Below are 23,243 nucleotides of genomic sequence, written 5' to 3' on the forward strand. Positions count from 1 at the left end.
GAAGACCAGACTCTTGACTTAGTGGACTTTGGGGCAGGAGGCAATTTCATTTTGAAGCATCTAGTGGAACACTTGCGGATCCCCACTACTCCTAACATTGATTCATGGGGAGCCCTTACCGAGTGAAGTAACCTTGCTCACCGAACCAGTGAAGTTACGTACCGGTGCTCTTCATACAGAGACTATTTCCTTCTTTGTGCTAGAGAAGGCCATGCACCCTTTAGTTCTGGGGCTACCGTGACTGCAGAAGCATATGCTTCAATTCAATTGGGCCACTCTGGAGCTTTCACGTTGGGGCCCAGATTGCCATGGTAAATGTCTGATGGAGGTCTCTCCAATACCCTGCATGCCAACTACCCCGTTGATGCCTGGGTTGCCGCCTCAGTATGCATCTTTTCAAGATGTATTTTCCAAAGAAGCCGCAGACTTACTACCTCCACGCAGATCCTATGACTGCACCATCAATTTGAAGCCTAACACAGAACCACCCAAAGGAAGGGTTTACCCTCTCTCTGTAGTAGAAAATAAAGCTATGTCTGAGTACATACAGGAGAATCTTCATAAAGGCTTCATAAGACCCTCGAAGTCCCCTGCCGGTGCAGGCTTCTTCTTCGTGAGGAAGGATGGAACATTGCGTCCATGCATTGACTACAGAGGTCTAAACGAGATCACTGTGAAAGACTGCTACCCCTTACCACTCATCTTGGAGCTATTCGATAGACTACAGGGAGCCAAGATATTCTCCAAGCTTGATCTCAAAGAAGCCTATAACCTAGTTCGCATCCGCTTTGGTGATGAATGGAAGATGGCTTTCAATACCCGGGATGGGCACTTTGAATATCTGGTGATGCCCTTCGGCCTGTACAACGCCCCGGCTGTCTTCCAAAACATGATGAACGACATTCTGCGTGATCTACTCTACAAATGTGTCATTGTGTACTTAGATGACATCTTGATATTTTCCCAGGACCTGAATACCCATCTGGAAGATGTCAAAAAAGTGCTGCAAAGACTCAGTGATAATCCCCTATATGCCAAGTTGTCTAAATGCGAATTCCACAAGGAATCAGTGCCTTTCTTAGGGTACATTGTTTCAAAGGTTTCCTGATGGACCCACAGAAGCTGGAAAGCATTCAAAAATGGACACAACCCGCGGGTCTAAAGGCTCTTAGATGATTTCTGGTATTTAACAACTACTACTAATAATAATTATAATATAATATAATATAATATAATAATAACAATATAATTGCAATTCTTGTTTAATATTTAATGCAATTTATCCCATGTTCTCTTACCCCTTTATTCCCTTGTTAACATGTTTTATTTGTTCAATGTAAAGCGCCATGCATGGCGTATGTTTGCGTTACACTGTGAACCGATGTGATATCCTGGATGAATGTCGGTATATAAAAATTTTTAAATAAATAAATAAATAAATACTACAGAACATTCATCAAGAACTACTCTTCTCTCACTGTTCCGCTAACAGCAATGACTAAGAAAGGTGCCAATGTCGCCAATTGGTCTACGGAAGCAGTGCAGCATTTCAGAAACTGAAAGATGCCTTCTCAAGTAAGCCATGCCTCCCACATCTGGATCTGACCCGGCCCTTCATCGTAGAGGTTGATGCCTCGGATGTAGGCATAGGGGCCGGGCTAAGCCAGTCCAGTGACTCTAAGACCTTGTATCCATGTTCTTTTTTCTCCCGCCACTTCTCGCCAGTGGAGAAGAACTACGGCATTGGGGATAAAGAACTACTGGCAATAAAGATGGCGTTCGAAGAGAGGTGCACAACATCAGATCACTGTTTTCACGGATCACAAAAATCTGGAGTACCTCCGTCATGCTCAGCGCCTAAACCATAGGCAGGTGAGATGGTCCCTGTTCTTCAACAGATTTGACTTTGTGCTGAAATACCGCCCTGGAGATAAGAACATCAGAGCAGATGCCCTATCTCGCTCATTTCTCTCTGTGGACGTACCTGATGAACCCCAACATATCATCGACCTGAACATAAGAACACAAGAAATTGCCATGCTGGGTCAGACCAAGGGTCCATCAAGCCCAGCATCCTGTTTCCAACAGAGGCCAAAACCAGGCCACAAGAACCTGGCAATTATCCAAACACTAAGAAGAACCCATGCTACTGATGCAATTAATAGCAGTGGCTATTCCCTAAGTATAATTGATTAATAGCCATTAATGGACTTCTCCTCCAAGAACTTATCCAAACCTTTTTTGAACCCAGCTACACTAACTGCACTAACCACCTCCTCTGGCAACAAATTCCAGAGCTTTATTGTGCATTGAGTGAAAAAGAATTTTCTCCGATTAGTCTTAAATGTGTTACTTGCTAACTTCATGGAATGCCCCCTAGTCCTTCAATTATTCGAAAGTGTAAATAACCGAGTCACATCTACTCATTCAAGACCTCTCATGATCTTAAAGACCTCTATCATATCCCCCCTCAGCCGTCTCTTCTCCAAGCTGAACAGCCCTAACCTCTTCAGCCTTTCCTCATAGGGGAGCTGTTCCATCCCCTTTATCATTTTGGTTGCCCTTCTCTGTACCTTCTCCATCGCAACTATATCTTTTTTGAGATGTGGCGACCAGAATTGTACACAGTATTCAAGGTGCGGTCTCACCATAGAGCGATATAGAGGCATTATGACATTTTCCGTTCTATTAACCATTCCCTTCCTAATAATTCCTAACATTCTATTTGCTTTTTTGACTGCTGCAGCACACTGAGCAAACGATTTTAAAGTATTATCCACTATGATGCCTAGATCCTTTTCCTGGGTGGTAGCTCCTAATATGGAACCTAACATTGTGTAACTACAGCAAGGGTTATTTTTCCCTATATGCAACACCTTGCACTTGTCCACATTAAATTTCATCTGCCATTTGGATGCCCAATCTTCCAGTCTTGCAAGGTCCTCCTGTAATGTATCACAGTCTGCTTGTGATTTAACTACTCTGAATAATTTTGTATCATCCGCAAATTTGATAACCTCAATCGTCGTATTCCTTTCCAGATCATTTATATATATATTGAAAAGCACCGGTCCAAGGACAGATCCCTGAGGCACTCCACTGTTTACCCTTTTCCACTGAGAAAATTGACCATTTAATCCTACTCTCTGTTTCCTGTCTTTTAACCAGTTTGTAATCCACGAAAGGACGTCGCCTCCTATCCCATGACTTTTTAGTTTTCGTAGAAGCCTCTCATGAGAGACTTTGTCAAACACCTTCTGAAAATCCAAATACACTACATCTACCGGTTCACCTTTATCCACATGTTTAATTAACCCCTTCAAAAAAATGAAGCAGATTTGTTAGGCAAGACTTCCCTTGGGTAAATCCATGTTGACTGTGTCCCATTAAATCATGTCTTTCTATATGCTCTACGATTTTGATCTTGAGAATAGTTTCCACTATTTTTCCCAGCACTGAAGTCAGGCTCACTGGTCTATAGTTACCCGGATCGCCCCTGGAGCCTTTTTTAAATATTGGGGTTACATTGGCCACCCTCCAGTCTTCAGGTACAATGGGTGATTTTAATGATAGGTTACAAATTTTAACTAATAGATCAGAAATTTCATTTTTGAGTTCCTACAGAACCCTAGGATGCATACCATCCGGTCCAGGTGATTTGCTACTCTTTAGTTTGTCAATCTGGCCTACTACATCTTCCAGGTTCACAGTGATTTCGTTCAGTTCGTCTGAGTCATCACCCCTGATAACCATCTCCAGAACTGGTATCTCCCTAACATCCTCATTAGTAAACACGGAGGCAAAGAATTCATTTAGTCTGTCTGCAATGGCCTTATCTTCCCTAAGAGCCCCTTTAACCCCTCTGTCATCTAATGGTCCAACCGACTCCCTCACAGGTTTCTTGCTCTCTCTGAAGAGAGTTATCCTGTCAGCTACACATCCGGTACCTGCGGCCAAGAGCATTGTACCCGGTAAACTAAGGAAAAAACTGTTAGTATGGGCTTACAATTCAAAACTGGCTGGACACCCTGGTCAACGAAGAACTCTGGCTAAATTACAGAAGTACTACTGGTGGCCCACCATGAAGGAAGACACATTCTCCTATGTTGCTTCTTGTTCCAATTGTGCCAGACAGAAACCTCCGCCTGGATGTCCTTGGGGCCTTCTTCATCCCTTGCCAGTACCAGAAGAACCCTGGACTCACATTGCTACAAACTTTGTGGTAGACTTACCACTTTCTAGAGGTAACAATAGCATCTGGGAAACAGTGAATCGTTTCTCGAAGATGGCTCACTTCGTGGCTCTCCCTGGCTTGCCCTCAGTCATGGAGCTTGCAAGACTTTTCATCACCCTACACAGCATGCCAAAGCACATAGTCTCTGACAGAGAAGCTCAATTTACAGCAAAGTTCTGGAAAGCTTTGTACAAGAAGTTTCATATCTCTCTCGACTTCACCTCTGCATACCATCCTCTGTTGAATGGGCAAACTGAGAGAATGAATAGGACACTCAAGCAGTTCATTCGAGCCTTCATTGGTTCACGTCAAAATGACTGGGCTGAACTGTTGCCCTGGGCTGAATTCGCCATCAACTGTTATCCAGCAACATCAACTGGATCCACACCATTTGAAGTGGTCTACGGACGACTACCATTACCACCCTTACAACTTCCACTTTCAGTGTTGTCCCCGGCAGCTCAATCTACAGGCAAAGATATCCATCTATTATGGAGTAAGACTAAAGAGATGCTCCAAAAAGCAGGACAAAGAGCAAAGAAAGGCTATGATGCTCACCACAGCAAGGATCCTGAATTCCAGTCTGGTGACAAAGTCTGGCTGTCAACAAAACATCTAAGACTCAAGCTACCATCAGCTCGTTTTGTTCCTTGCTTTGTCGGACCCTTTCCCATCCTCCGACGACTGGGTACTCTCACGTATAGTCTGAAACTTTCACCAGTGATGAAGATTCATAATCTGTTCCATATCTCACTACTGAAACTGCTAGTCCTTAGCGAATTTTCCACCAAGACACCTGAACCTACACCTATTGATGAAGAAGAAGACATCAAGTACAAGGTAGATGCCATCATTGATGTTAGAGAGGCAGAGTATGGGAATACTTCTTGTCATGGGAGGGTTACGGACCTGAAGAAAACTCTTGGGAACCTTTGGCAAATAACATGGATAAAGAGATGCTTCAGCAATACCACAGAATGCATCCTCAGACACCAAGACCAGGTAGGAGGTCTGGAGAGGGCCCTTTGAAAGGGGGTACTGTTGCATCCATCGGTCTCAGACGGCTTCGACCTTTGTGCCTCACCTTTCTCTCTGCTCTCCCCGCTAGCCTTGGGAAGATGGCTACCACCGCATCTGCATGCCACTCTCTCCAGCGTCCCTGGAATGGCTATGGCAAAGCAGCACGCCATGTTTCTCCTAAGGGCCTCCTAGGGTACACGCATGCTTGCCACCCACGTCTTTATCCTCGTCATGGAAGAACCTCGGGGGCGTCCCCTTCGAGTGACGTCACGCCATCCAGGTATTTAGCCTGCCCTTGTTTGCTAGCTCATCGAGTTAGCAAGATCGTGAATGGATGGAAAGCCTCCGATCTGAGCTACTCTGCCACTTCCTTGCTGCGGCTGGAAGATCTCTCTGCCCTTCGGTGTATTTCTCTAACCTGGGTACCCGCTCCTCGGGGGCCCTTTACTTTCTTTCAGGTGCCTATCTGGGATCAGGTACTCACTCCTCGAGGGCCTGCTCTCCCGGGCTCGGTGCCTGTGTTCAACTACTTCTGCCTGCTGGGATCTCCACCTATAGAGCTACCAACTTAGTGAGTAATCTAACTTTCTCAGCCTGTTTCATCTACAGCTCTACTGCGCTGGGAATCTGCATCTGGATATCCCTATACAATCTCTGTGAGACGGGTCCCCTCTGCCGAGGGGACCCGTCTCAGATAATCCAGAGGTAGCAGTCCAGGGTCCCTCTGCCGAGGGACCCTGGACTGCTACCTCTGGATTATCTCACTACTGCCACCTCTGGTGGTATTCATCAGCTGTATAATAAAAGACGAATCTCTGTGTTTGTGCGTCCTGAGACCAGCCTAGTACTGTGGTTCCTCACGGGGCTCCTCCCCGTGGGCGTGGTCATCTCCACAGTACCCAAGAATCCACTCAAACACCTCAAAACCATAACAATGTCTCCCATTTCTCTAGCATCTGGCCCTTTTCATGCCCTTTTCCCCAGCATCTGCACACTGCTTGTTAGCCTCCTTTCCCTAGCATCTGCCCCCTTCATGCTCCCAGATTTTTCTCCCCTCTTCCTAATTATTTGCCTCTTGTCTCTCCCCACTCTTCTTCCCTACTATCTGGTCCCTGATTCTTGCTCCTCTCTCTCTAGCATCATCTTTCCCCAATGCTTGCTCCCTTCTGCCATCCCCAGCATCTGTTATCTCCGTGGCTTGTTACCCTCTGCATCTTCTCCCTTCCCTGCTTCCCCATGTCCCTACAGCAACAAACCCCATTGGGTAGCAGGCCACCACAGTTTCTTAAGTATTGGCACTGCAATGAACAACGTCAAATCTCGCAGATCAGGAGCATCTGCTGCTGATCTCATGAGATTTGACGTTGTTCATCATTGACTGTGCCAGCTGAGAAAAAAAATTAAGCATGGGCTTCTGACACTTCTTTTCTGTGGTCTGCTTCTACTTGTCTCCAGGCTCAACTCAAATCTCGTGTTGAGCAGGAGACTCCTGCCCAGTACAGATGACTTGGCAGGTCTGTGCAATTCACTGGACCCTGGCTTCTTGTACAGCCTTTCAACTGGCAAGGTGGGGGGGGGGGGGGGGGGGGACGAGAATGGGGCAGCTGTAAATGGCCAGCCCCTAACTTCATCTTCCTCATGGAGGCTTTCTTCTAGTGTGGGGGTCGGGAGGAGGAGCAGCTGCAATTGGCCAGCTCCTGGCTTCTCTTCCTGACCCAGCTTTTAATCGAGCCTTGAGGAATGCTTCTGTGATCTTTTGGCCTAAGCTAGGATGGACAGCTGCAGAGCACATGCAGCAGCTTGTTGCAATGTTTTTGGTTCCTTACCCCAGTGATTCATAGTGCTCTACTAAACAATATTGCTACTGCTGGCTGGACATGTGAGCATCGAAAAATGTGCCATTATTTAGTACTGGCAAGTACTGCTAGAAAAAAGTCCAAGCACTTGGGATAGGCAGCACTTGAAGCTTCAGCACATTAAAAATCAAGTGAAGGATGTCAAGATTTTAATTACTGTAGAAGAGATCCTTGAAATTCTTGGTGACCCAGCTGTTGTATTCTTATTTACTTTCTATAAAGACATTGGAAAAGTATGATACACATTGATGGTAGACCTAGAAGTGCTTGAAGAACATAATGCGGTTTCTGTGTCAGCTTTAATACTATAAATGTTGGTCAGATTCCAGAAGCAGTAGGAAGATATGTTTTTGGAGTGATTCAGCATGCTACATGAAAAGGATGTGTGACGATTTGTCAAGAGTAAAGCCGAGGTTCCACCCATTCATTCTTTGTGATCCCTGCCTTTCACTAGATGGTGTTGTAAAAGAAAGATTCAAGTGTTCTTTTCAAGGATAGAGATGTTTAAAATCATAAGAGGTCTAGAACGGGTAGATGTGAATCGGTTATTTACTCTTTCGGATAGTAGAAAGACTAGGGGGCACTCCATGAAGTTAGCATGGGGCACATTTAAAACTAATCGGAGAAAGTTCTTTTTTACTCAACGCACAATTAAACTCTGGAATTTGTTGCCAGAGGATGTGGTTAGTGCAGTTAGTATAGCTGTGTTTAAAAAAGGATTGGATAAGTTCTTGGAAGAGAAGTCCATTACCTGCTATTAAGTTCACTTAGAGAACAGCCACTGCCATTAGCAATGGTAACATGGAATAGACAGTTTTTGGGTACTTGCGGGGAGGGTACTTGCGGGGAGGGTACTTGCGGGGGGGTACTTGCGGAGGAGGCCCGCTGGCGCGCGGGCCTCCTCCGCGCCGGGCCGCGACCTGGGGGCGGGTACGGAGGGCGCGGCCACGCCCCCGGACCGCCCAGGGCCGTAGCCACGCCCCCGTACCCGCCCCCAAAACGCTGCCGACACGCCCCCAAAACGGCGCGCCGACAGGGACCGCCCCCCGACACGCCCCCCTCGGAGAACCCCGGGACTTACGCGAGTCCCGGGGCTCTGCGCGCGCCGGTGGGCCTATGTAAAATAGGCGCACCGGCGCGCAGGGCCCTGCTCGCGTAAATCCGGGCGGATTTACGCGAGCAGGGCTCTGAAAATCCGCCCCTTATTGAAAAATAAGGGTCCCAATACAGATCCCTGAGGCACTCCACTGTCCACTCCCTTCCACTGAGAAAATTGCCCATTTAATCCTACTCTCTGTTTCCTGTCTTTTAGCCAGTTTGCAATCCACGAAAGGACATCGCCACCTATCCCATGACTTTTTACTTTTTCTAGAAGCCTCTCATGAGGAACTTTGTCAAACGCCTTCTGAAAATCCAAGTATACTATATCTACCGGTTCACCTTTATCCACATGTTTATTAACTCCTTCAAAAAAGTGAAGCAGATTTGTGAGGCAAGACTTGCCCTGGGTAAAGCCATGCTGACTTTGTTCCATTAAACCATGTCTTTCTATATGTTCTGTGATTTTGATGTTTAGAACACTTTCCACTATTTTTCCTGGCACTGAAGTCAGGCTAACCGGTCTGTAGTTTCCCGGAACGCCCCTGGAGCCCTTTTTAAATATTGGGGTTACATTTGCTATCCTCCAGTCTTCAGGTACAAAGGATGATTTTAATGATAAGTTACAAATTTTTACTAATAGGTCTGAAATTTCATTTTTTAGTTCCTTCAGAACTCTGGGGTGTATACCATCAGGTCCAGGTGATTTACTACTCTTCAGTTTGTCAATCAGGCCTACCACATCTTCTAGGTTCACTGTGATTTCATTCAGTCCATCTGAATCATTACCCATAAAAACCTTCTCCATTACGGGTACCTCCCCAACATCCTCTTCAGTAAACACCGAAGCAAAGAAATCATTTAATCTTTCCGCGATGGCCTTATCTTCTCTAAGTGCCCCTTTAACCCCTCGATCATCTAACGGTCCAACTGACTCCCTCACAGGCTTTCTGCTTCGGATATATTTTAAAAAGTTTTTACTGTGAGTTTTTGCCTCTACAGCCAACTTCTTTTCAAATTCTCTCTTAGCCTGTCTTATTTATTTATTTATTTATTTAAAGCTTTCCTATACCGACTTTCATGATACAGATCAAATCAAATCGGTTTACAGGGAACAGAAGCATTATAACGTTAACCATAACCAGAAGGAGTTATCTTATCAATGTCTTACATTTAACTTGCCAATGTTTATGCTTTATCCTATTTTTTGAATGAATGAATGAATGAATGAAGATCTTTTGGCTAAAATAGCTTCTTTCACCTCCCCTTTTAACCATGCCGGTAATCGTTTTGCCTTCTTTCCACCTTTCTTAATGTGTGGAATACATCTGGACTGTGCTTCTAGAATGGTATTTTTTTAACAATGACCACGCCTCTTGGACATTTTTTACTTTTGTAGCTGCTCCTTTCAGTTTTTTTCTAACAATTTTTCTCATTTTCTCAAAGTTTCCCTTTTGAAAGTTTAGCACGAGAGCCTTGGAATTGCACACTGTTCCTTTTCCAGTCATTAAATCAAATTTGATCATATTATGATCACTATTGCCAAGCTACTCCTCTCTGAGACTTGCCAGCAGCTTATATATATATACAGATTGCTACTCCGTAGTGGGGGGCATGATAGATTGCTATCTCAATAGCGAAGTACTATATACCTATTGCCAACTCCTCTTCCTTGGAAAGTTGATCCATAACAGCAGTTCGCTAATAGAATTGCAGATAGCTGAGGAGGAGCGAAGGGAAATTACCTGTTGAACATTACTGAGGCGAGGAGAGGGTGAGGAGAACCCGGCCCCCTTGAGACCTGCTAGCTGTTTTTCCTGCACGCCGACGTCATCCAGGGGCAACTGGCTTAAGCTTAAAAGCCAGCCCCCTGCGGCGCAGACCTCGAGGAGGAGCAAAGGGAAATTACCTGTTGAACATTACTGAGGCGAGGAGAGGGTGAGGAGAACCTGGCCCCCTTGAGACCTGCTAGCTGTTTTTTCCACACGCCGACATCATCCAGGGGCGACTGGCTCAAGTTTAAAAGCCAGCCCCCTGCGGCGCATCGACGCCGCCGGCGAGTCACCAAAGGGGCGCGCAGCTTTGTTGGACTTTATTGGTAAAATCGTTTTCAACTTATTCCCATTCACTTTTCCAGAAGACATAAGATCTGTGAGTAAAACATTTCTTGTACTTTTTAGAATCCTTCGCACCAAACCTCCAGTTTACCACTCAAGGAGATAGTAATATTTAAATAAGGTTCAGTGAAGAATCCAAGGGACCTGGGTCTATGAACTTTAATTTTTACCTCAAGAATTATGCCTCATACCAAGAGGAAGGCAAGGATTAGGGAGGTAACCACCACATCTCCCATTCCTGTGCTTTCCCAGTCACAGATCCCAGCCTTCTTCTCACCAGCACCTGCGAAAGATCCGGTGGACAAGGCCATTGAGGAAACTGCCAAAGAGCGGATGACAGATCCTCTGGCCAAGGCATCTTTAAGTCTTGGAGCCCCTAAGACCCCTCCTCCACCACAGACATTGTCTTTCGATCATTTGACAATTAATTCCTCAAATGAGGGGAGCGGAGAGGGAGACCAAGCTAAAGGGGGCCAAAGTGAATCTATCAATCTCGATGAAAATTTACCACAAATAATAAAACCCGAAGAAATTACAATGGATTCTATATGGTCAGCTATAAAATCGTTGGAAGTGGCAATTGTCAATTTAACCAAAATTACAGAATCATCTAATCAACGTTTCAATAAAATAGAGACTGCAGTTTCAAAGTTGGATGAAAAACAACATTTAATGGATGAGAGAATAAATAACCTGCAAAGCAGTTCTCATTTACAAAAATTGAGATACTTTATGACAAAAGGCTGGAAGATATAGAGAACTCTCTGAAGTATCTGAATTTAAGGGTTTTGAATTTCCCAATACACAAATTAGTAGCGCCATTAGATATGTTTAAAGAATATCTTTGTGTTATTCTACAAATGCCTCAAAAATCCATTCCCCCTATTTCAAAAATTTACTATGTAGTAGGGATGTGAATCGTTTTTCAACGATTAAAATTATCGTCCGATAATGTTTATATCGTCTTAAATCGTTATAGAACACGATACAATAGAAATTCTAACGATTTATCGTTAAAAATCGTTAAATCGTGTTAGTGCGCACTAACTCGAGTTAGTGCGCACTAACGGGGAGTTAGTGCGCACTAACTCGAGTTAGTGCGCACTAACTGAAAATGATACAAATAAACACTTTCCAGGTCACTGAAGGTCAGTTAAGAATGAATATGTGTTCCTATTGGCTGGCTGCCCTCTTATCTATTGATGTTACCAAGGTTACCACTGAGGTGATGGTTGGGGGGATGGGAAATGGAACTGGAAACTAACGAACACCAACAGAAAATGAAACAAAGTGTTCACACTTCCCAGGTCAGTAAAGGTCACTTAGGAATGAATATGTATGTATGTATTCCTATTGGCTGGCTGTGCTCTTATCTATTGATGTTACCAATATGGTTGGGGGGATGTGAAATGGAAACAGTTGGAAGCTTGACAAAAAAAGTAATGTAATGATCAGCACTCACGTGACTAGAACTTGTTTGTTTATTATTTTTGTTAGCAGGCACCTGAAATGCTAGTGCATGTTGAATTTGCCAATCACTGTGCATTTTAGAAAGGTGGTCCTGGCTGGAACTGTACACAGTTCAAATATATGTAATTGATTGTTGGTAAGTGTATTTTTTAAGTAGCCACACTGGCACCAGTATGTTTACTTTTCCTCCTACTTAACTCACTAGCTCAGCTTTGTAAGAAGGGCTTCTCTGCTTGTGTGTTGTTTTTGTTTGGTGTGAGGAGAGCAGAAACATCAGATCTTTATTCAATCTACTACAGTCATCTCTTACAGTGCCCTATCCCTATTAATACCAGGAGTGTTGTGATCTTCCTGCACACAGTGCCCTAACCCTGATACCAGTCTGAGACAGCTCCCTCCCTGCATTACTAGTGAGAGGCTGGCTTCACAGACAGGGGGGAGCTGCCTGACCCTCACTCCTGACTTCCCCCATGTCCCAGCTAGTGAATGGTGTGTGGGTGAGGGGGGGGGAGGATGGTGAAGTCTGAGACAGCTTCCTCCCTGCATTACTAGTGAGAGGCTGGCTTCACAGACAGGGGGGAGCTGCCTGACCCTCACTCCTGACTTCCCCCATGTCCCAGCTAGTGAATGGTGTGTGGGTGAGGGGGGGGGAGGATGGTGAAGTCTGAGACAGCTCCCTCCCTGCATTACTAGTGAGAGGCTGGCTTCACAGACAGGGGGGAGCTGCCTGACCCTCACTCCTGACTTCCCCCATGTCCCAGCTAGTGAATGGTGTGTGGGTGAGGGGGGGGGGGGAGGATGGTGAAGTCTGAGACAGCTCCCTCCCTGCATTACTAGTGAGAGGCTGGCTTCACAGACAGGGGGGAGCTGCCTGTCCCTCACTCCTGACTTCCCCCATGTCCCAGCTAGTGAATGGTGTGTGGGTGAGGGGGGGGGGGGGTGGATGGTGAAGTCTGAGACAGCTCCCTCCCTGCATTACTAGTGAGAGGCTGGCTTCACAGACAGGGGGGAGCTGCCTGACCCTCACTCCTGACTTCCCCCATGTCCCAGCTAGTGAATGGTGTGTGGGTAAGGGGGGGGGGGAGGATGGTGAAGTCTGAGACAGCTCCCTCCCTGCATTACTAGTGAGAGGCTGGCTTCACAGACAGGGGGGAGCTGCCTGACCCTCACTCCTCCGGGGTATTGTGATCTTCCTGCACACAGTGCCCTATCCCTGATACCAGGGGGGTTGTGATCTTCCTGCATGCAGTGCCCTATCCCTATTAATACCAGGAGTGTTGTGATCTTCCTGCATGCAGTGCCCTATCCCTATTAATACCAGGAGTGTTGTGATCTTCCTGCATGCAGTGCCCTATCCCTGATATCGGGATGTGTGCAAGAAGATCACAACACCCCCGGTATCAGGAATAGGGCACTGTGTGCAGGAAGATCACAACACCCCCAGTATCAGGAATAGGGCACTGTGTGCAGGAAGATCACAACACCCCTGGTATTAGGGATAGGGCACTGTGTGCAGGAAGATCACAACACTCCTGGTATTAATAGGGATAGGGCACTGTGTGCAGGAAGATCACAATACCCCTGGTATCAGGGTTAGGGCACAAGTTCTAGTCACATTGACTGATCACATTACTTGTTTTGTCAAGCTACCAACTGTTTCCATTTCCCATCCCCCATATACTGTCAGTAGGAAACTTGGTAACATGAATAAATAAGAGGGCAGCCAATAGGAATACATATTCATTCCTAAACTGACCTTAACTGACCTGAAAAGTGTCAAATTGTATCATTTTCAGTTAGTGCGCACTAACTCCCAGTTAGTGCGCACTAACTCCCAGTTAGTGCGCACTAACTCCCGTTAGTGCGCACTAACTCCCGTTAGTGCGCACTAATCGGAAAAAACGATTTTTAACGATTTTTTAACTAAAAAATCGTGCCTAAGACGATTTTCTTGCCCTGCCACACGATTTCTATCGTTAAGACGATATGGAAAACGATTCACATCCCTACTATGTAGTAACAAAGGGGAGTGATGCAATTCCAGAGGGCAAGCCATTAGAACCACAGTTAAATTTATCGGAAATCATAGAAGCCTCTGCAGAAACAAAAATTTCATCTAGGTCTACACTACATGTATCATTTGTTTTTGCATCTGACAGGGATGCAGTATTCCGTATTTATATGAGGAAATGAATGGAGACATTTCACGGGGCCCCAATCTGGATATATCCGGATTTATCATGTCAGACACAGATGAGGAGAAAGAAATTTCTTGCATTCAAAACTGAAGTAGAAAATATTGGGGGAAAAATGTTAATAAAATTTCCCTGTAAATGTGAGATAGTTCGGCAAAATCAGAAATATGTTTTCTATGACACTTCACAATTAAGAGGTTTTTTTAGACTTACAGGCCCATGAACCTTCAGTCTTGGGTAATGAGGCAAGATAGATAGTTAGGTGTCACCTTATATTTCAATTGTACAATTAAGTTAATTCTCATACATTTCTTTTACCCGCTTGATATTCTTTATTATTCTCCTTGTGGATTACCCTATTCATTTTCGATCTATACAGAAACATTTATTAATTTATTAATTTATAAATGGAAATTGGTTAATTACATGTTACATTATTTGATTGCTGTATGATAAGTTAATTTCAAATGTATACTGAAAAGCATAAATAAAAAAGAATTAAAAAAAAAAGAATTACAGATAGCTAACTCCTCCCCTCTGGGGGAGCAAGTCATATCACTACTCCTTCCCCTTTCAGGAGCACAGCAGAACAGCTTGCCAACTCCGCCCTCCTGGCGGAGTGAGTGACAGCAGATTGCTGACTCTTCCCCTCTGGAGGAGGAGAGCATAACAGATTGCTAACTACCTAGCAAGGTCGATAACAGATTGCTAACTCCAGTGAATCCGACTAAAAATATTTGAAACACATTTAACTCCAGTGAATCCGGCTGAAAATATTGAAACACATTTAACTTCAGTGAATCTGGCTTTAGTTTGTTTCCTTTAACTCCAGGGAATTCAGCCTTCAAGAAAAGAATTGGAGAAGCCTAAAAAAAAATTGAAGTCAAAGAAATGGAGAAGCAGTACTCCTGGGGATTTAGCTCAAGGTATTGGATGTTTGTAGCCCATGGAACCGGCTCACCTTTCTGCCTTGCAGGCTATACCGGGCCTGGCTCAACGCCTTTCAGAACAGCAAGAAACCCTGGAGAAACTTACTGCAGCCTTTCATCAGCTTCATACACAAAAGGCACAAAGCACAGCTTCTATACAAGAAAACCAGTTACCAGAGATAACTTTAAAATTAGCTGTTCCACTGGCGGCGCCTGTTCGATTCTCCGGAGAACTCCAGAAGACTCGAGGCTTCCTGAATCAGTGCAGCTTACACTTCACTCTACAACCTTCAATGTTTCCCACAAGTCTCTCCAAGACCAGTTACATTCTGTCTTATTTGGATGGGAGAGCCTTGTCATGGGCTTCTACCTTGTGGGAACATAAGGACCCTATCTTGCAGGACATAGAAGGATTTATGGACTTGTTTAAATCCATTTTTGATGACCCTGCTCGTATGTCTGTTGCTGGATTTGCTTTGGTGGACTTAAATAAAGGCAACAGTTTCCTGGCGGAATTTGCCATTGAATTTAAAACTTTAGCAGCAGACTTGTGCTGGGACCCCAGATGTTTGAAGACACTCTTTTGCAGAGGCCTGGACACTCGCATAAAAGATGAGCTGGCTGCTCGTCAGACACCTGACTCGCTGGAAGAATTGATATCCTTAGCCACTCGAATTGACTGGTGGCTTCGAGACGAGGTGAAGGAACTCCGGCCTAAGGTGTTACCTGGATTAAAACCAACCAGTGCTCCTGCACTAACAAGGGGAACAGCACCTCCTGCTGTGGAGAAGAAAGAACCAAAGGAATCTGGCCGTGGTCACTTGACATCCAAAGAGAGAAGATATAGAAGGAAGAACGGCCTGTGCATGTACTGTGGTCAGCCAGGCTATGATGTTTCTGTTTGCCCTAGTCGTCCGGAAAATGGCAAGCCTGAGTCCCACGGGAGGACTGTTTCTGGGCTATACAGCAATATCTCCTCCACTCTCTCATCCAGTCTCGATGAACCCTGAACCAGTGACGGTTCGAACCTCTACCCTGAAGGACTCAAGGGCAAGAGACAACTATCATCTCAGATGTTTTGTGGAATACCTGAGGAGTCCATGTGGTAAATTACAAGATCCAATATTGTATCACACTATGGCCTTGGACGATTCTTTTCACCACCACTTCTTTTGAGGATCTTATCAACATCACCAGCAGTTTTTCAAGTTCTTGCTGGTAGCCATAACGGTTGCTATACACGCCATAAGCTAGGTGGCGCTCTTCATCTACAATGTCTTCTTGGATTACAAATTGAGAATACTACTACATTCTACCTACTTGGAAGTGGTGCTGAAGAACAATAGCACTGTTGATTTCGAAGTAGAGGTCATCTCTACCTCTCAATTTTGTGATGATCCACTTGGAGGTCATGCTGGAGGTTTACAGCATAAGAACATAAGAAATTGCCATGCTGGGTCAGACCAAGGGTCCATCAAGCCCAGCATCCTGTTTCCAACAAAGGCCAAACCAGGCCGCAAGAACCTGGCAATTACCTAAACACTAAGAAGATTCTGCTGATTCTGATGTAAGAAGACATTCCTAGCTACCAGTATTTCGATTGGCCTATTTGGAAGTCATGCTGGAGTACAGCACTGTTTGATTCCGAAGAAGAAAAAGAAGATATCTCTATTCATCAACTTTACTTAAGGACCACTCGGAAGTCATGCCCATAACTTATGGCACTGGTTGATTCCGAGGAAAGAAGAATAGGTTTCTACTCATCAACTTCATTGGATCATTCGAAAGTCGTGCTGGGGTACAGCACTGTTTGATTCTGAGGATGAAGATTATCCATCAGCCTGTTCGTCTTGCTGGTATTATCAACATCTCTCTTCCAGCATCCTGCGGAAGAGCTACATCAGAAGTGGATATTGGACCATTTCTACATCACCACTTCCACTGAAACCTCAGTGATGTCCACGGCAGCCCATCTCATTGCTGCTGATGTCAATATACATTCTACCAGATTCTTCAAATCTACATCTATCCGCATCATTCAAACTTGAACTCAAGATTTTGAGACCTTGGATGTTTGAACAGAGACTGAATTTGTTGGCCTGAAAAGGCTTCGACCCAAAGAACCATCTTTGGGATCCTTAGACCTATTGGATAAGAGATGCTCATCAGTTCCATCTCGCGCATCTCTGGTACATAAACTGGTACCCAAAGAGGAGATTGCCCTTTGAAGGGGGGTACTGTTGCATTCGTGCCTCTTCTCGCCCCTCGCTTCACCCTCTTTACCTGGGATGTGACTCCCTTTGGCTCTGACGGACAGTGCAGCCACGGCTTCTCTCCGCCTCCATAGTCCCGGTTCCCCGGGCTGGCCTGACGCTACGGATCCACCAGGTTCCCGATGACATAAGGGCACGCGCATGCGCTCCAGACTTTGTACCAGCAAGGGCGCAAACCTCTGGGGCATCCCCCCATAGTGATGTCATCTATATGCACTTTAAAAGGTCTTTGTTTGCTAACCTCTAACGAGTTAGCAAGGAACTCCAATGGGACTTGCTTCGGCAGTCCACGATACTTGCAACAACGATCCGAGTCAGCCGGGAAACCTTTCCCCACTGCTCAGCCTTTTCAAACTTACTAGGAATACCCGTTGCATGGGGGCTCTGCTCTCTCTTCTTGATTTCAGATTGCCAAAACACTCGGAAGACTCCTCATTTCCTGGAAGCGATCGCGGACGTAAACACAGTGAGTTCTATTTCATAGGAATCGGTTCTCGCTCCTCAAAGGCCTACATTCCTATTGCTCTGAAGACTCCCTTCCATCCAAGACGTTATCGCAGGTACAGAGATCAAGAGTTACTTTGGCAAGATTACAGAAGATTGGAACACCAAAAAGCCTGAAGGAAATAACTTTATTTACCAGTGTTATGATAAGTGTTCCTTTAACCACTTCCATCAATTTGTTTACCAAACCTGGTTATATTTGGGACATAAAAATTGCAGAATGATATCTCTTTCCCATTTAATTTCCCCATAATAATTATAAACCTGTCTTCTGAGTCTGTAATCTCATTCGTTTTTTGGAAAATTATATTTTTACTAATTAGAACAGCTACTCCCTCTTTTTTCCCATTTGCTGCTGAAAAAACTCACCCATTCCTATTTTAGGTTTTTGCTTTCTACCTTTGATAGGTGTGTTTTTTGAATACAAGCTACTGATCCTTTATGCCTGTGTAGAGCCTGGATGATTTTTTTCCACTTTATAGGGAAATCCTTGCCATCAATGTTCCAAGATACTATCCAGATCTTATCCCTATAAGCCCGCATCTTGTAAAACATGCCAGATTACTGACATTCCAAGGTAGGAAGTCCCCAGCTATACCTACCCCCTTTCCAAAGCTTTCACCTCCAGTCCTTTCTATAGCCCCTTATCTTTTGACCCTTATAGTTTATCCTACAGCTTTGGCTCAGTGACTTAAATATTGTTCTAGACCTTTGCATATTGGTACATTTTTGTCTCATTCCCCCCCCCCCCCCCACCCCTTCCCCCTCACTCTGTATCTCCCAAAACATATTAGTAACCATTCTCTAAATGAGAATATGAAGTTCATGGGTTATGTGTTTGGGTACACCCCCCCCCCTTCACTTATGAATATCCCTTTACATAATTAAAGCACACTAATGCTTGTGAGCCTTCTACTGCCAAAAAAGCCCTTTCTAAATTAATATCCCCACTGTGAGCTCTAATTTTGAAAGAGAACAAACAGAATTCAATTAACATCATAACAATGAACTTCAAGTTTTAGATTTGTCTTTATCGCCCCCCCCCCCCCCCCCCCCCCCCCCCAGTCATTCTTCAATAGGAGGAAGAGACTGTATTTTAGGGTATGGTAACTTTCACCCTCAAAATTCCACTGGTTTCTATGCAGACTTTGGAGAATATAGCCTCTACTCATCTGCGAAACAGCAGACTCAACATCCAGATGTAGTTTGTTTTTTATCAAGGCCGACTTCGGTTCAACCTTTACTACCGTGTTGACCGCCCTCTTTTGATCAGCGACGGATTCTGAAACTCCATTTCCAGGACTTAGTTCGATCTTACCTTCACAAAGACCATCTCAGATATGATCATTATGCAGTCCGCTATATCCCAACTTAGAAAAACACTGCCGCCTTGATCGCATACTTCCTCTTATGTACCGGTGAGCACTCCTTCTTTCCTTCTGCTTTCATGCAATTTTCTCCACGAGCTGACAAAACTTAGTTCCTACTGCTTTATATCAGGAAGCAGATCAATTCTTACTGATTAAGTGGGCAACAATCCCAACTACAAGCCGACACCATTCACCTAGTTGGAGAGATACAGCACCCTTAATCTGGAAGCAAGCAAAATCATATTTCAATAACATCATTTGTAACAAAAGTCCATTTTGAATTTTCCAACTTTATTGTGATCAGAATTGTAGAACTTCAGACCACAGAAAACACGCGCCTCTATAAGTGTAGCCAGCCATGTATATCAGCTTACAAGCTTACTCCTCATTCTCAAATGACTGAATTTTGCCATTATACCAAATTCGAAGACGCGCAGGGTACTGTAAGGCAAACTTGATTTTCCACTGTGCCAGCAGAGCACATAAAGGGTTAAATGCCCTCCTCTTCATTGATATAGTGGAGGAATAGTCTTGGAACAGCTGAATAGTTATGTCCTTATATTTCACTTCACTTATCTTGCGAAATTTTTGCATCACTGCCTGTTTATGGGTGAAAGTAAGTATCTTCAACAATGTAATCCGCAGTCTAGTTTCACCCTCTCCTTTTAGTGCCCAGACGGTGTGCTCACTCTATTTGCATAACACCCTGCAGCTCCGGCATATTCAAGGCCTCAGGATACCATTTCTCCAGGATGTTTGCAAGATTGGGTTCTGCAATTTCCTCCGGGAGACTGATTATCCTTATATTATTTCTGTGGGAATGGTTCTCCAAGTCATCAGTCTTCCCTTCCTGTGAATTTAGCTGTTTCTCAAGTTTTTGGATTCTACCTTCAAATGCTAGAGTCTCATACTCAATGACTGCAATTCTCCCCTACACATTCTCTATTCACGAACCATAGTCTGTGATTGCTGATTTTAGGTCTTGCTATTTGGGAACAAATAGCAGATAACTTATCATTTAAAGTGGACACAACCGCATTTGTTAATTTAGATATAATATCATTGGAGAGATTCAGAAAAGAGATGCATCCCGCTATGGCAGCCATTTTTCCTCCACCCTCACCAGACTTTTCATTGTCTTTTTTTGCCCCTTTGATGAGCATAATTCCAGGCGATATTTGCATAAATCTGTCTCACCTAGGTTGATTCAGTATTGGTTCCTGATCCTTATGATGTGAGATTGCTGCTGGTAGGAAGGGAAGGTACCCAGAGCTCCAAGAAGTCTGTCTTCCCAGGCTCACCACATCTTATGATCTCCTCTCCTGTAGTTATTTAAGTGGAGGCAGAAGATTTGTTTTCCAACATCTGGGAGAAAGTGTTTTTCTGCCCCTCTTCCTGCTCATCAGGGGAACTGGCAAGAACTGCAGTCCACAAGGATTCCTACCACCAGGAATCCCACCAGATTAATCTAACTGTGAGTAAAAAAAATGTACATTCAAGGGAGGACACCCATCTAGCATCCACAATGAGCCCTGAGGGATAGAGACATTAATTCTGTACTTAGATTTTTGTGCCATCAGGAGAAAGTTCCCAACCATCTAAGGGGGTGTACCCCAGAGGGTCCACTGCACAATTTAATCTAGAAGTATGGATTCCTGGCTTAATAAAGATCAATGCACAGATAGAGAAGAGAAGGTCTGTAATTAAGAGAGAAACTGCAAAGATGGTGGTATGTGATTTACCATATTTATTTGTCATTCAATGAAAATGTATCAGTAAAGCATTATTTTGGACACTGCCTATGTGGTCCAAGTGTGGTTTGTTTGATGCACAGCAGAAAGTGGAAACTCCAGCACAGCTTACTAGTCACCCAGTATTGCGACCGGAGAGAACTCCTTTCTACCCCTAGTCCAAAGGACCTATACCTTGGGATGGGAGGACAAGTAAAAGCTAGCCAGGGTCCCTGTCTCAAAGAACTTACAAATAACTTTATTTCCCTCTCTGTATTCAACTTGTATTTTAAAGAGGGGTTACATAAATTGGCGCCCAGCATGGGGCTTGAAGTACGGCATGTGAAAACGGCCAGAATCGATGTCAGAATTGCCGTGAATCAGGTTGTTGGATTAATTGGATATTCAGCAAAAAAAATGTGAACTTTACCAAAATGGCCATCGTTCCCACTGAAATCATTGCTCCCACCAAAGTATTCAGTAGCAAGTAAAAGTGCGCTAAAAGCTGGAACAACGCCAGTACGTCAGCGCGACATCATCACACCAGCACACTAGCATGAGGCACAGCCTGCATGGAGCACATTCCCCATAATTCAGTGGGGGTCTGGATGCAGCAAGCTACAATACCAGCTATGCCATGTTCCAGGTTCGAACAGTCATGGCCAGGTCTGCCCATTCGGGGACAAACAGCAGCCACCATTCCATTTGTGGCTCAGATGAGGGGTCTAACAAGCAGCAAAGAGCTCCCAGCAGTGCCGGATCGCCAGAGCAAGATAACTCAAATAGGGTAATCTCAGTGGGCAATGCCTCGGCATCTACTGACATGGTATCTTTCTTCATCCTTTATGAGAAGATTAAGATAATCCTCCGAGGAGCCCAGATGATGGGAGCATGAGCGTGCCAGCAGTGCTATACCTTACAGTCGGCCCAACCGGTGCAACTACACTGTGGATATTGTCTTGGTCTCATGTATAGGATGGCCAAGTTGTCAAGCAGCATGCCTGCCCCTGGAATGACCTCTCAACTTTCTTCTGCCCTGGAGAGTGTGAGCATGTGTATCATCGTCCCTAGGATCCGAAAGTAACAGAGACCGTGTCATCAAAAAAACAATGGGAGAAGAAACAGCCACCCTTTCAGCTGAATCAGAAGGTGGTGGTCAAGTATCACAATTGCAAGAGGCAGCTGAGGCCTACAAAACCATTGGCTCTGGTGAGTTCATAGCTCTGGAACCCAAATGACTGCCATCGAGGCTAGGAAAAACCGACTGGGGGGACCTACAGGAGGCGGCATTCCCACTAACTGATCCTGAGGCTGATAAAGATCTGGAGAGAGGGAGATATCCCTTACAGAGACCACTAACACAAGCAAGGTCCAAAGGGATGGGGCAAAGTTTACCCATAGTACAGTCTGTTGAAACGTCCAGAGGGAGAGGCAGATCATTGGATGCAAGATCCATCAGTTCCTGCTCATCTGGAGATTACTTCATCAAGGAAGACAGGAGGGCTGAGGGAATTGATCCAGTGGAATTGTTTTGCTCACCGGCTGCGGCAACCCGCAGCCAGCACCAGTCACCCACACCTCTTGCCCTCTCTGGCTCCCGCCCACTCGCAGCAGCAGCCAGCCACAGGCCTCCCGCACTCTGCGAGGCGGCCAAGATGCCGCCGACCTCTGCTTCCATCCGGGCCCTCTCTAGATGCACGCGCCACCTTGGCTCCTTTTAAAGGGCCAGTGGTGGGAAACCAGGCTCCAGCCCATGATGATGACATCTGGCCCTCTAGTCTATAAAAGGACCACCTCAGCTCCACCTGACTGACTTGGCAACAAGTTCCTAGGTTCCTGCTTCAGCGTTCCTGCCTCAGTGTTCCTACTTCAGAGGTTCCTGCTTCAGCGGTCCTGCTTCTGAGGTCCCTGCTCAGCATTCTCTACTTCGGAGGTTCCTGCTTCAGAAGTCCCTGCTTCAGTCTTCCAGCCTCAGCAGAATTCTCTGCTCTTCGGGGTGACAGCCTCCTTGGCTCCAGCTCCTCCAGAGCCCCCTGGGGCTCCAGCCCAGACTTCATCTATGCCTGCGGTCGCTGGCCTTTGACCTCGGACTGAACCTGACCTTTGCCTGTTGTGATCTGCCTTTGACCTCAGACCAAACCTGACCTTCGCCTCTTGCTGCCTGCCTCTGACCTCGGACTGGACCTGACCTCTCCTTCACCTAGTTGCCACCTGCATCGTTCATCTCAAACCCAAGACCTGACACCGCCATTCTCATGCCGCTCCCGGGACCAGCCATGCAGAGGCCTGCCTAAGACCAGTCAGCCCCGGCACCCAAGGCTCAACCTGCGGTGAATGTGGACTGGTACTGGCGAAGTTCCTATCTGCCTCTGCTTCCCATCCGGCCTCACCTCCCGATGGTGGGGACCTGTGGAGCTCACCCTCCACAGGTTGCGCCAACACCACCT

At 45.3% G+C, this 23,243-nt stretch overlaps 1 protein-coding gene across 1 annotated transcript in view; it reads right to left on the bottom strand.

Annotated features, from left to right (window-relative positions):
• THBS2 (thrombospondin 2) overlaps positions 1-23,243 on the bottom strand; it is a gene marked incomplete in the record, with an annotated part of 874,147 nt that overhangs the window by 549,021 nt on the left and 301,883 nt on the right.

The sequence above is a fragment of the Rhinatrema bivittatum genome, chromosome 3 (assembly GCF_901001135.1).
Source record: "Rhinatrema bivittatum chromosome 3, aRhiBiv1.1, whole genome shotgun sequence".
Taxonomy (NCBI): Eukaryota; Metazoa; Chordata; class Amphibia; order Gymnophiona; family Rhinatrematidae; genus Rhinatrema; species Rhinatrema bivittatum.